Below are 15,446 nucleotides of genomic sequence, written 5' to 3' on the forward strand. Positions count from 1 at the left end.
GGCCCCTTGTTTTCGTGTCCTTGTCATACATGGAAACATATTCAGGACTGTATAGGATTTGATGTCATAATTAGCTAATAACGGATTTTATGGCCATTTGCTGGTTTATGAGGGTAACGTCCTCTCTTTTATTTTTTAGAGTTGCTGTAAACCATAGAAAATAACAGATAAATAAGGAACAATTAAGATCAGAATGGCAGAATCAAACAGGTCAGACAAAGAGTTTAGGTTTTCTATTGACTTTATTGCAGCCACATAGGTTTCCACAACTATCTACATGTCCTTAGCAGGAATACTTAAGGGAGGACAACCAGTATTCCAGAAAATGAATGCCCAGTTCTTGGACACCCATGCCTCTTGCAGAGAGAGAAGAGAGGTGTCAAAGGCATAACTTGAAGCTCCTTTGCCGTAATGCAAAAACGGTGAAAGGGCCTCCACCTACCATGTGCCATTTAACATACTCATGGCTTCTTATGTTGAAAATTGGCCATTATGCCCCTTTAGCTACCAGGGCCAGGGTGTAACTTTTTTCCTCTGCACCCCCAGCTGTCATGCCCTTGAGAGTAATGACCCTTCTGCCTGTCCCACCTCCCTGTTACATTGCATGTAGAGGAAATGCTCTTTTCCCATAAGAAATTGGATGAACAACCATAGAAGCCCTCTCCACAAGCCACTGGGGCTGCCTCTATAATATATACAGTATGCCTTTCCCTTGGGTTAACTATATTGATTGCTCTATCATTGACACAAAAAAGTAGTATCTTTTAGCTGGGATATATTTAATACTGGACATACGTAATAGATATACCTACCAGCTGTCAGTTTAAGAGCTATATATTGTTATCCTGAGCCCCTTTTCTTTGAGAGCCCAAGTCAAATGTCTGTTTTCTAGCATGGCTCTTCACACATACTGTAGGCTGAATAGACCTTTACCCTTGACCATACATGTGTGTGTTATTGAAAAAGTTTCTGCCTCACTATACCATATGCTTTCAATTTGATTAAGCAAATTAGACTGTCAGCTCTTTTGAACAAGGAGTTCACATCACAAGAGTTAAAAGATGCATTAAACTAGTGTTGAGTACATAAAACATCATAGGAAGGCAGCAAGGCATACAGTGATTACATTATGGTTGCTTTTTTTGGACGGCACATAACTTGCGATTAATGAATGAGCCATTGGCTGAACAGCTGCTTTGTCCATTTCTTGTAAACTTGGCGCACACTGGATCTTGTCTCCGACACTGCTAATGTTCTTACATCACATGGATTCTGGCTTTTCTCAGCTGGACACAAACCTCTTCAATCTTTCACAAGAGAGTTTTTTTTTGTTTTTTTTTATTTGGGAACCACATCTCCTTCTAGCCTGGAGACATCTGTTTTATAACTATGAACACAGAATACAAGCATTTTGCATAATCAATCACACATTAAGAATTAACTAACATAGTGATGAATTGTTCCTTTTTTCCAGTGTCCCAGGAAAGTGAAGCTGTCACTTAAATGGATATTTATTACAGTTGTGAAAAATTGCTTTGGAAACCGAGAATGTCGTTATTGTACTTAATGACACAATATAGACACATATGTATTTAATATGTTGGTCAGAATGGCTTCCTATCATATTTGCCTCTCACAAGTGCCATATTTGTATTGAATTTTTTAAGATGTTGCTGGTAAACAACACTGTCATCCAGTGGGACTTGTATACTAACAAAGATAAAAAGGCAGTAAGCCGTAGCTACCCATGGCAATTTCTTACAAAAAGAATAATGTAATGCAAACAATGAAGATCTGTATTGACAGGAATAGTGATACGTTGTACCTATATGTAGACATTTGATGCTGAAACATTGAAGATTTTTCTTATGGAGTTGACCTTACGTAGCTACATCCTGGGACTCCATATTGGTAGATGTAGTACCTTCTTAAATACTGGGCTTTGAGATATGTGACGAAACATGGATATGCTGATGCTCCTATTGTAACTTGCCCATATTTCAGCCATGTTATATAGTTACATAGTTGATAAGGTTGAAAAAGACACAGGTCCATCAAGTCCAACCTATAATCCTACCGTGTTGATCCAGAGGAAGGAAAAACCCATGTGATAATTGCCTCATTGTGGAAAAAATTCCTCTCTAACTCGAAATATGGCAGTCAGAATAAATCCCTGGATCAACATCCCATCTCCAGAATCTAGTACTCATAACCTGTATTATTAACCATATCAACCATCACAACATCCTGTGGCAGAGAATTCCATAGTCTCACAGTAAAGAATCCCTGTCTGATGATGGTGAAACTTTTTTCCGCTAGACGTAGAGGATGCCCCCTTGTCCTTGTTACAGGCCTATGTGTAAAAAGATCATTAGAAAGATCTCTGTACTGTCCAATTATATATTTGTAAATTGTAATGAGATCGCCCCTAAGCCGTCTTTTTTTCTGAACTGAATAGCCCCAAGTTTGATAACCTTCCTTGTTACTGCAATTCACCCATTCTCTTAATAAACTTGGTCGCCCTTCTTTGCACTCGTTCTAGTTCAGCCATGTCCTTCTTATACACAGGTGCCCAAAATTGTACACAATATTCCATATGTGGTCTGACTAGTGATTTATATAAAGGCAAAACTATGTTCTTGTGACGAGCATCTATGCCTCTTTCAATACATCCCATGATTTTATTCGCCTTGGCAGCAGCTACCTGGCACTGGTTGCTAAAGGTAAATGTACTGTCCATCAATATCCCCAAATCTTTGTCAGTAGTTGCTTTACCCAGTGTTTTACCATGTAATGCATAATGTTAACATTTGTTTCCTCGGCCCAAGTGCATAACCCTACATTTATCTACATAAAACTTAATTTGCCATTTCTCTGCCCAAACCTCCAAATTCTCCCAACTCCCTCTGCAGTCTTACATTATCCTCCTCTGTGTTTATTACTTTACAGAGCTTGGTATTATCTGCTAATACTGAAATTATAATCTGTAAACCCTCTACAAGGTCATTAATAAACATATTCAAAAGAAGAGGGTCCAATACTGACCCCAGTGGAACCCCACTGGTAACTGCGACCCACTCTGAGGATTTACCATTAATAACCACCCTCTGTTTTCTATCACTGAGCCAGTTGTTTACACAATTACAGATATTTTCCCCCAGTTCCAGCATTGCAAGTCCCAGTTTCATATACCAACCTTTTATACAGCACAGTATGAAACGCCTTTGAAAAGTCTAGATACACCACATCCACAGCCGTACCCAGGTCCATTCTAGAATTTACCCCCTCATAGAAGCTAATCAGATTGGTTTGATAGGACCGATCCCCCATAATCCCATGCTGATGATGCGTTATAAGCTTATTTGCATTGAGATACTCCAGGATAGCATCTCTCAGAAAACACTCAAATATTTTACCCACAATGGGGGTTAATCTTACAGGCCTATGTTTCCAGGCTCACTGTTTGACCTCTTTTTGAATATTGGCACCACATTTACTATGCGCCAGTCCTGTGGAACAGACCCAGTAATGATAGAATCCCTAAATATCAGAAATAAGGATCTGTCCATCACAGTACTTAATTCCTGCAGAACGCGGACCCCTGATGTTTCTATTTTAGTGGTTTTAAGGCAGCGCTGCACTTCTTGCTGGGTTAAGCAAGTGACTTGTTATGGAGAATTTACTTGATCCATAATCGTGTCGTCTGACATTTGATTTTCTTGTGTAAATACAGTAGAGAAAAAGGCATTTAATAGATTGGACTTTTCCTCATCCTTCTTCACCATTATACCCAGATTATTTTTGAGAGGGCCAACACTTTCAGTTTTCAGTTTCTTATTTATTTGAAAAATATTTTTGGGTTATTTCTACTTTCTTTGGCAACGAGTCTCTCTGTTTCAATCTTTGCTGCCTTTATTTGCCTTTTACACAGCTTGTTCTTTATAATTATTTAATGCCTCGTCACTACCATCCTGCTTTAGTAAACGAAACACTTTTTCCCCCCTATGTATTGCCCTCCTTACAGTTTTATTTAACCACATTGGTTTCATTCTGTTTCTAGCTTGTTTATTCCCATAAAGTATATCTTTTTCACAGAACCTATTAAAGAGGCTTTTAAAAATGTCCCATTTAGTTTGTGTATTTTTATTTTTGAGTACATTGTCCCAGTTTATTTCCCCTAAAGGGAGTTTGTCACCAGAAATTGCCCTAAAAAATCAGCAGCACAGTAAGATGTTTTCCTTTTTCAGATGCGTGGCTCCGTTGCAGAAATATAAGTTTATTCATAAAATGCAAATGAGCAGTTTGGAGCAATGAGGGCGTCCCCGTTGCCTCAAACAGCTCTACATTCTCTCACTAGTCCGTCCGTCCCTTTCTTCCTCCCCTCCTCCCGGTGACGTCCTCATTGCTCCAAACTGCTAATTTTCATATTACAAATAAACCTATATTTCTGCAAAGGAGCCACGCATCTGAAAAAGGAATACAGCATTATATTCAGGGGAGGCTACACTATCTTACTATGCTGATGTTTTTCTAGGGCAATTTCTGGTGATAGACTCCCTTTAAGGTCATCCCTTAGCCAATGAAAATTGGCCTTTCTGAAGTTTAGTGTTTTTGTAGGTACTCTACCAAACATCTTATTAAAGGATAAATAAAAACGTATCATGTTGTGGTGACCCCCAACCTGTACTTTTGATATCCTGTCTGGTCTATTGGTTAAAATTAGATCTAAAACTGCCCCCCCCCCTCTTGTTGGGTCCTGCACCAGTTGCGAAAGGTAATTGTTCTTAATTATTGTCCAAAAACTCTTTTTTACTTTGTTGGACCTGCAGGTTTCTGACAGTTTATATCAGGGTAGTTCTAATCGTTCATACAGGCAGTGATATTTTCTAACTTCAAGTGAACGCATAATCTAATTCTATCAGTGCAACGGCTAGTTGCGTAGTGTAATTTCTAGTTAACCTCTTCCTGTCATTTGACGCATGGCTAGGTCATAGTTGGGTAGGGGAAGTATGGAGCAGGCTCACGGAGCTCACGGGTGTCGGCTGTATGTTACAGCAGACACTTCATAGTAACGAGCGGGATCGCGCTTGAGCCCGCGGGTCGGCCATTAAAAGTAAAAAAAAAAAAACCTTTTCCCATTTTCACCCTGAAACATTGTAAAAAAAAAAATAAATAAACATAATTAGTATCGCCGCTTCCGTAAAAGTCTGAACTATTACAATATATCATTATTTAACCCGCACGGCGTACGCCGTAAACACCAGAATTGCTATTTTTTGGTCACCTCATCTCCCACAAAAAATGGAAAAAAAAGTGATCAAAGCCTCGCATGCACCGCAAAATGGTATTATTAAAAACTAAAGCTTATCCTGCAAAACAATAAGCCCTCATAGCACTAAATCGATGGAAAAATAAAAAAGTTATGGCTCTCAGAATTTGGCGGCACAAAATAAATTTAATTTTAAATTTAATTTTTTACACTTATTTGTTTCCTTGTAAAAGTAGTAAAATATATAAAAAGCTATATATATTTGGTATTGCTGTAATCATATTGACCCACAGAATAAAGTTAACATATTGTTTTAATTTCATGGTGAATTCCGTAAAAACGAAGTGCAAAAAACAATGGAGGAATCGCTGTTTTTTTAATTTTCTACCCCACAAATATTTTTTTCTTCTTTCCTAGTACATTATATGGCACAATAAACGGTGCTACGAAAAACTACAACTCGTCCCGCAAAGATCAAGCCTTCATAGGACTATATAGACAGAAAAATGAAAAAGTTATGACTTTTGGAATGTGTGGAGAAAAAAATGAAAATGAAAATCTGAAAATTATTTACGTAAGATGGGAAGGGGTTAAAGTCCCCCATAATAATGACTTTGTGATGTTTTGCTGCCTCATCTATTTGCTGTATTAGTTGATTTTCGGCTTCTTCCATTATATTTGGAGACTTATTCTAAACTCCTTTCAGTATTTTATTATTCTTTCTACCTCCCCTTATTTCCACCCATAGGGACTCCACATGATCATTTCCTCATATACATCATCACGCAGGATGGGTTTTAGGTAGGATTTTACATATAAGCAAACCCCTCCCCCATTCTTATTAGTACAATCATTTCTAAAGAGACTGTAACCCTGCATATTACCAGCCCAGTCATAGCGATCATCCAGCCATGTCCCACTTATCCCCACTATATCACCATTCTCCTCCAGAATTATTAACTCTAATTCCTCATCTTGTTATTGAGGATTCTGGCATTAGGATACATGCACTTTATATGTTTATCCATACCACTTCTAACCCATTCCTCTATTCCAACCCCATGTTCACTTTTCAGTCCCAGTTCACCTGCTACTCTGTCCTCCCCTCCTATACAGTAATTGCCCTCCCCATTCCCTAGTTTAAACACTCCTACAACTTGCTAGCCATATTTTACCTCAAAACAGCTGCACCCTCCCCACTTAGGTGCAGCCCATCCTTACCAAGTCTGTAGCCAACAAAGTCGGCCCAGTTCTCCAAGAGTACCAAGACCCCAAACCCCTCCTTCCTACCCCAATTCTTTAGGCACTTGTTCACCTCCCTAATCTCCCGCTGTTTCTCTGGTGTGGCACGTGATAGAGGCAATACTTCTGAAAATACTACATTTAAGGTCCTTACCCTGAGCTTGTTACCCAAGTCCCTGAAATCATGTATTAGCACCTTCCAGCTACCTCTAACTTTGTCATCTGTGCCAATGTGCACCATGAACGCTGAGTCTTCACCAGCCCCTCCCAATAATCTGTCAACCCGATCCACGATATGCCGAACCCGAGCAACAGGAAGTATATTATTCATGGTCTCTGTGAAGGAAAAGGCAGAAATGTTTGCATGCAGGCAAATGTTAAGTACACATTCCCAGAAAGGCTAACCTGAAACAATTATTCTGAGTCTTCCTACACTATTCCAACGTATCCTGGCAACATCACTAGTTTTGTACTCAGAGCACTGAGAAGAACAATTCGCCAACAGATGGGGTTACTCTTTGGCCAATAGTCTTCATGGGTCCTGCTCCCGGGAAACAGCTGATTTTGCCTGGGGAAGTCACAGCCAGACTGACATTTCCCCGGAATCGCCTGCTGAAACGGAAATGTAGTATTATATTGTGGCCATTCAAAGGACTTCTATATGCCCTATTAGGGCAAATGGATAGGGGTTGTAGTCATAGGACAACACCTGGAAGACCATTGCTTAAACCCAATTTAATCTTTCACATCAACACACATAATTTGTCCTGTTTTCCAGTGTAATAGTAAGGTAGGTACTTCTAAGTTCTTCCTAAAAAAATTAAAAACGTATATTTATATAAGTATAAGGGGGGATTCACACGAGCGTGTATTGGGTCCGTGCGGGCCGCGTGGTTTTCACGCGCCACGCATAGACCAATACAAGTCTATGGGGCAGTACAGACAGTCCGTGCTTTTTGCGCAGCGTTTGTTCGCTGCGCAAAAAGCGCGACAGGTTCAATAACTGCGTATTTCGCGCATCACGCACCCATTGAAGTCAATGGGTGCGTGAAAACCACGCAGGTTGCACGGAAGCACTTCCGTGCGAACCGACTGAAACAGCGCACCAGCTGTCAAAAGGATGAATGTAAACAGAAAAGCACCACGTGCTTTTCTGTTTCCAAGCATCCAAACGGAGTGTCTTGGAGATGAGCGAACCCGGCCAACCGAACCAAACTTCACCGGGTTCGGCCGAACTCGTTTTGGCCGAACCCGGCAAAAAAGTTTCCGGTCCGCGACGTCAGGAGACAGTCACTCTCCATGGTGCTGAAAGAGTTAAACTGTTTCAGCACCATGGACAGTGACTTCCGATCCCAATATACATGAACCTGTAAAAAAAAAACGAAGTTCTGACTTACCGAAAACTCCCACCTTCTTCCTCCAGTCTGACCTCCCGGGATGACAATTCAGTCCAAGTGACAGCTCCAGCCAATCACAGGCCAAGCACAGGCTGCAGCGGTCACATGGACTGGCGCGTCATCCAGGGAGGTGGGGCCCGATGTCAAGAGAGGCGCGTCACCAAGGACGCGTCACCAAGGACGCGTCACCAAGGCAACGGCCGGGAAGTTCTCGGTAAATACGAACTTTTTCTTTTTTTTTAACAGGTTTTTCGATATTGTGTTCGGCATTCACTGTCGAGGGTGCTGAAAGAGTTAGCTCTTTCAGCACCTTGGACAGTGACAGGCGTCGACTAGCCTCATCTCTATGATGGCGGCTGCGCGAAAATCACGCAGCCGCGCATCATACACAGATGACACACGCAGCTGTCAAATGGTTTTTGCGCACGCAAAACGCCGCGTTGTTTGCGCGCGCAAAAACTCAACGTTCGTGTGTCTCTGCCCTTCCACTAATATTGTACATTGTTTTATGAATGTGCATTTTCTTTGCCTACTCACTATAAGGCCAAAAACTATTTTCTTATGGGAAACCACTAGATAAAGATCCGCTGGCAGATCACTGATAACTTCTAAGTAGATGACCAATGTTTTCATTCAACAAATATATATTATATATCGCAAATATACAAAGTTTTTTTTTTAAAAAATGCTTATAATGTCTAACCAGAGAGTAAAAAATAAGATTCATTATGTTAAGAAGTTACAATTTTGCCAATAATGGAATTCAGGATTGGGACTAAAAGAAATTTCAAATTTCCTGCCATTTTCTTACAAGGGGAGGAGCCTTATTTTATGATGTAGAAGATGCCGAAGTTCTTCAACCATAGTCATTTCATTGTTTTAATTGACCCTAATGAATATGGATGGTTGTTACTCTATGACTACAAGAACCAAGACAACCAAGACATTGTTCTAAATTGCCTTGTGAGAAATCCAGCTCAGCAATAAAGTGGATATAATATAGAAGTGCAAATATGACAAATCGACTGTTAACCATGAAGGAAAATTATAACATATTGTCTTTTATCTCTGTAGTCATAGGAGTAGCGGTTGCTGTGAAGTTTTCCTTAAATTATAAATTGATTTATTGTTTTTTTTCGAGTGATCTTTTTCAATTTTGTACCAATTTAAACTTCACCACATGCTATTAAATAAAATCCCAAATGGGCCATCATATAATAATTTGATTTTGTTGATAAAACACATATCATGCCCCAATAAATGTTGTTGTTGTTATTCTATACATCATGGCTATACGTGGCAGTCCACCAAAAAAAATGTTTTCGTCATTTTATTATTTATTTACTATAAGGTATTTGTTCACATTTAGTAGTTGTGGGAGAGCTGTTTTGTTGTGAGCTATAGCAGTATCTTTAGGCTATGTTCACACAGAGTTTTTTGCAGGAGGAAAATTCCTCCTGCAAAAACTGCTCCAGACGTTTTTTGCACAGTGGTTTGACAAAAACTCGTCAAAACACTCGTCGAGGCGTTTTTTTCCTCTTTCTGAGTAATTGAAATGGGGTTTTGGAGGCGGAAACCGCCTCAAAATGGGTCATGACGCTTCTTTTTACCGCGACGCGTTTTTTTTACTCACGGTAAAAAATCTCGTCCAACTCCCATTGAAATCAATGGGAGGCATTTTCGGGCGGTTTTTGACGAGTTTTGCGGCGCGGTTTCCGCGTCAAAAAACTCGTCAAAAAACTCTGTGTGAACAGGGCCTTAAAGTGCACTTATCATTATAGTTTTTTTTTGTTTTTTTTTAAAACTGTGAAACTTTATAATATTTGTTATTAGGGGAAACTGGCATGTTCCTCACTTTTCAGCAGTATGTCGTCCCCTTTCTCTAGCAGCAGGCAATATTAAGAAAAAATAATAATCTGACTAGAGTAAAACAGAAAATTAAAGATAGGAAGGAGGGGGATGCAGCTGCAGTTTCTCACTCATTTTTGCAGTGGCACACAGGGAGTGAGGAACAGGTTTTCAAATATTTGTGTAAATGAGATTTTGTAAAAATCAAATTCACTTAAATGTAACATTTGTATTCTGCACATGTTCATAGATAGATACATAGTTAATGAGGTTGAAGACATATTCACAGAAGAAAAAAAAAAAAAAACACCTTACTGACAATTTCCCTAGATCAATTTAACAACATTTACTCCTTGTTAGTTATAACCATTTTATGTGTCTTATGGTGGAACATTCCAAAATTTTACTACTCTTACTGTAAAGAACCCTTTCTTATACTGATAATATAATCACCTTTCCTCCACATCTTATTGATCCCCTCATCTTTGTATTGACCTTGCTAAACAAGCACACATTTTCCAGTCTTTCATTATCAGAGAGCCCTCCCGTCCCATTAATCTAGTTGCCTGCATTTAAACCCTCTACAGCTCTCCTATACACTCTTGATAGTATGGAGCACAAAACTGCACCTCATATTCAAGATTATTCCTTCTAAGTGACTTACGGAGGGACAATGCTGTGGTGGTGGTGTATGAGGTGGTGGTGTATGTCTGTATGTGAGAAGCGATATGAAGGTGAGTGTAAATGAGACATTAGAGGGTGAAGATTGTGAGGAGGTTGAAACCTTGTGGGTGGAATTACAAAGGGAAGTAAACACTGAAAAAATTACTTTTGGTGTAATCTATAGACCCCCCCAATATAACTGAAGAGATAGAAGGTCAAATATATAAACAAATGGAGCGGGCTGCACAGGCGGGTACTGTTGTGATAATGGGAGATTTTAATTATCGGGATATTAATTGGTGTCATGGTTCGGCTTCAACTGTAAAGGGGAGACATTTCCTCAACCTGTTGCAGGAAAATTTTATGTGCCAGTTTGTGGAAGACCCGACTAGAGGTGAAGCTCTGTTGGATCTGGTCATTTCTAATAATGCAGAGCTTGTTGGGAATGTCAATATTCGTGAAAACCTTGGTAACAGTGATCATAATATAGTTATATTTTACCTATACTGTAAAAAACAAACGCAGGCTGGGAGGGCAAAAACATTTAATTTTAAGAAAGCCAATTTCCCCAGGATGAGGGCGGCAATTCAGGATATAGACTGGGAAGAACTAATGTCAAATAATGGGACAAATGATAAATGGGAGATTTTCAAATCTACTTTGGGTAATTATAGTGCAAAATGTATTCCTACAGGTAACAAGTATAAACGACTAAAATTAAACCCCACATGGCTTACACCTTCTGTGAAAGGGGCAATACACGACAAAAAAAGGGCATTTAAAAAATACAAATCTGAGGGTACAGCTGTAGCCTTTGTAAAATATAAAGAGCTTAATAAAATCTGTAAAAATGTAATAAAATCAGCAAAAATACAAAATGAAAGGCAGGTGGCCAAGGATAGTAAAACAAATCCTAAAAAATTCTTCAAGCATATAAATGCAAAAAAGCCCAGGTCTGAACATGTCGGACCCTTAGATAATGGTAATGGGGAGTTGGTCACAGGGGATCAAGAGAAGGCAGAGTTACTAAATGGGTTCTTCCGCTCTGTATATACAACAGAAGAAGGAGCAGCTGATGTAGCCGCTGCCGGTGCTGTTAATATATCAGTTGATATACTGAATTGGATGAATGTAGATATGGTCCAAGCTAAATTAAATAAAATAAATGTACACAAGGCCCCGGGACCAGATGGGTTACACCCTACAGTTCTTAAAGAGCTTAGTTCAGTTATTTCTGTCCCCCTCTTCATAATATTCAGAGAATCTCTAGTGACTGGTATAGTGCCAAGGGACTGGTGCAGGGCAAATGTGGTGCCTATTTTCAAAAAGGGCTCTAGGTCTTCGCCGGGTAATTATAGACCAGTAAGCTTAACATCAATTGTGGGGAAAATGTTTGAGGGGCTATTGAGGGACTATATACAGGATTATGTGACAATAAATAGCATTATAAGTGACAGCCAGCACGGTTTTACAAAGGACAGAAGCTGTCAAACCAACCTGATTTGTTTTTATGAAGAGGCGAGCAGAAGCCTAGACAGAGGGGCCGCCGTGGATATAGTGTTTTTGGACTTTGCAAAGGCATTTGACACTGTCCCTCATAGACATCTAATGTGTAAATTAAGGACTATAGGTTTAGAAAGTATAGTTTGTAATTGGATTGAGAATTGGCTCAAGGACCGTATCCAGAGAGTTGTGGTCAATGATTCCTACTCTGAATGGTCCCCAGTTATAAGTGGTGTACCCCAGGGTTCAGTGCTGGGACCACTATTATTCAACTTATTTATTAATGATATAGAGGATGGGATTAATAGCACGATTTCTATTTTTGCAGATGACACCAAGCTATGCAATATAGTTCAGACTATGGAAGATGTTCATGAATTGCAGGCAGATTTAAACAAACTAAGTGTTTGGGCGTCCACTTGGCAAATGAAGTTTAATGTAGATAAATGTAAAGTTATGCATCTGGGTACGAAAAACCTGCAAGCATCATATGTCCTAGGGGGAGCTACACTGGAGGAGTCAATTGTTGAGAAGGATCTGGGTGTACTTGTAAATCATAAACTAAATTTCAGCATGCAGTGTCAATCAGCTGCTTCAAAGGCCAGCAAAATATTGTCGTGTATCAAAAGAGGCATGGACTCGCGGGACAGGGATGTAATATTACCACTTTACAAAGCATTAGTGAGGCCTCATCTAGAATATGCAGTCCAGTTCTGGGCTCCAGTTCATAGAAAGGATGCCCTGGAGTTGGAAAAAATACAAAGAAGAGCAACGAAGCTAATAAGGGGCATGGAGAATCTAAGTTATGAGGAAAGATTAAGAGAACTAAACCTATTTAGCCTTGAGAAAAGACGACTAAGGGGGGACATGATTAACTTATATAAATATATTAATGGTGCATACAAAAAATATGGTGAAATCCTGTTCCATGTAAAACCCCCTCAAAAAACAAGGGGGCACTCCCTCCGTCTGGAGAAAAAAGGTTCAAGCTGCAGAGGCGACAAGCCTTCTTTACTGTGAGAACGGTGAATTTATGGAATAGCCTACCGCAGGAGCTGGTCGCAGCAGGGACAGTAGATGGCTTTAAAAAAGGCTTAGATAATTTCCTAGAACAAAAAAATATTAACTGCTATGTGTAGAAATGTTTTACTTCCCCTTTCCCATCCCACTTCCCCTTTCCCATCCCTTGGTTGAACTTGATGGACATGTGTCTTTTTTCAACCGTACAAACTATGTAACTATGTAACTATGTAACTATGTAATGCTATGTCTGGACCACTGATCATTACCTCTCTTAAGACATATTGCTTTGCTCCTTTAATTGCTTTTTTTCCCCCATGAATAAAAAACTAATGGCGTCCATGCATGTATTCATATCTGTCTTAAAGAGAATAATTGTGATGTCACAGCTTTTGTAAGACAAGTGGCCACATTCTTTTGTCTATCTCCACCTTAATTTTTTAGCAGCCCAGCTATGTGTAAACTACATGTAAGGACCCGCAATATATTTATGCAGTTATTCATCTGCTATAGTGTGACTGGCACATCTGGGCAAAAATACATGCAGCCTCACACTAGACCTTCTGATCTATGTAGATCAGTGTTTCAAAACATTCCTTAGCCAAGCAAATTACTTAAAAAAAAAACCAAAGCATATGATAATACACTGTGCTGCCTAATAAAAGTACATCATAAACACAGTGCGAGTACCTACCTAGAGACATGGCGAGTACCCCCTGGAGTACACACACACTGTACAGGTTGGGAATCTAGGATCTAAATCATCTGCCCCATAACTCCTGGTCATACACTGTTTTAGAGAGTATGACCTAAGGTATCACATTGTGTATTGCAAATACATTATAGCTAAGCAACAGTAGAATTGCAAAGGTTAAATTAGAGTAGGTGTAAAAGCAGTGAAGGAAAATAAGAACGGTAGACTAAGCATTTGTACATTTTTCTTCATTTGCTGGTTGCATAGAAAAGGTTGAGAAGCACAAGCAAAAGTGTTGGCAGGTTCATTCTGCTTATTTCCTACTTGACCAGTGTTTTCTCCAAGGAGAAGAACAATCAAGAATAATGGGAGTCTTACTTCTGGCTGAGATTACCTGATGACAGCTCCCCTCCTATCAGATGTTCACTTCCCTGTGAGATGCAGAGTTTTGGAGTAAATTATATTCATTTGCAGAAACTGAAACGTGGTCTGTAGGAATACAAGTGTTCATCGTACATGTCACTTTATACAAGGTGTGATCTTATCTCCTGTCACACTCCTGCTACCTCTCAACAACATTCATAGAGTATTTCTAAATCATTCTCAAGAATTCTGCTTACTGGGCTGAAACATGTGCCCGTTAAAATATGCCGTCTCGCACCTGATCATGCGTTTTTCACTACGTTTTTATCTCTAACAAAAATCAGTTTCTTGATAGACTCCATTCTGCTCCAATGTTTTAGGTACCTTAGAATGTGGGAAAATCATATATTGTATTTACAGTATGCACGTTGAATGTGTTTATTATTCGAACACTTGGTCATGGTGAAAAGAGATTTTAAGGTTAATCTTCAGGCTAGAGATTAAATAAAAGTATTAAAGAGGTATTCCCTAGTCAGACATTTATGACATAACCACAGGATATGTCATAAATATCTGATAGAATGGATCCAGGCAGTGAATGTATGGAGAGGTGCATGTGTGTGTGGCTCTCTCTATTTACTTTTTTGGGAGTTACATCATCAGCCGAGTAAGCGGGTTCCGCAACTCCCAAAGAATGAAATAGAGAGAGCCACACACATGCACCTCTCCATTTATTCTTCACGTGGATGTGGCACCTGGCCACTGCCTAACCCCCGTTATTGACATATTGTAGGTGTTGGTCCCAGACCTGGGACCCACATCTAACTGAAATTGATAGCATGTCATTACAGCTTACTCAATGGAGCTCTGGGACCAACACTATCTATATGGGAGGCACTTTTTTTTGGGAGTTACGGAGCCCACTTACTCGGCTGGTGCCGAACCTGCCATAAAAGTAAATGGAGAGAGCCGTGGCCACCTCTCTATGCATTCTCTGCCTGAATCCTTTCTGGTGATAGGTGCAGGTCCAAGAGATGGGACCAGCACCTATCAGATATTTATGACATGTCTTGTGGATATGCCATAAATGTCTGAGTTGGAAATACGCCTCTAATTCTCATGAACATTAGGTTAAAGGATTGCATTAGATTAAAAAACATGGCTGCTTTCTTCTAAAAACAGTGCCACTCTTTGTCAAAGGGCTTGTAACGGGGCAGCTAGATAGATAGATTTTCCAAAAGTTCTCATGTATTCAAGGTGTCTTGCACCCTGACTTGTGAATGCTGGCTAACTGGGGCTTCGGGACCTTAACCGCTATGAGAGGACAGGTTGGGTAAGGGCACTTTCAGACGTGGCGGAATTTTTCCGCTGCAAATGTTGGTGCAGATTTGGGGCAATTACGCAACGAATCTGCACCAACATTTGCATATTTGACAGGTAATTCAGA

At 39.8% G+C, this 15,446-nt stretch overlaps 1 long non-coding RNA gene across 2 annotated transcripts; it reads right to left on the reverse strand.

Moving 5' to 3' along the window:
• Positions 1 to 938: 938 nt before the first annotated feature.
• On the reverse strand, positions 939 to 13,261 carry LOC142748208 (uncharacterized). Of its 2 annotated transcripts, none has more exons than XR_012882181.1 (3): positions 13,212 to 13,261; positions 6,917 to 7,120; positions 939 to 1,387 (listed from the first exon to the last, which is right to left on the reverse strand). It is a non-coding gene; the product is annotated as an uncharacterized LOC142748208 (long non-coding RNA). The 2 variants fall into 2 exon arrangements; XR_012882180.1 differs by having other exon boundaries at positions 6,917 to 7,123; positions 13,212 to 13,254.
• Positions 13,262 to 15,446: the final 2,185 nt, after the last annotated feature.

The sequence above is a fragment of the Rhinoderma darwinii genome, chromosome 3 (genome assembly GCF_050947455.1).
Source record: "Rhinoderma darwinii isolate aRhiDar2 chromosome 3, aRhiDar2.hap1, whole genome shotgun sequence".
Classification (NCBI taxonomy): domain Eukaryota; kingdom Metazoa; phylum Chordata; class Amphibia; order Anura; family Rhinodermatidae; genus Rhinoderma; species Rhinoderma darwinii.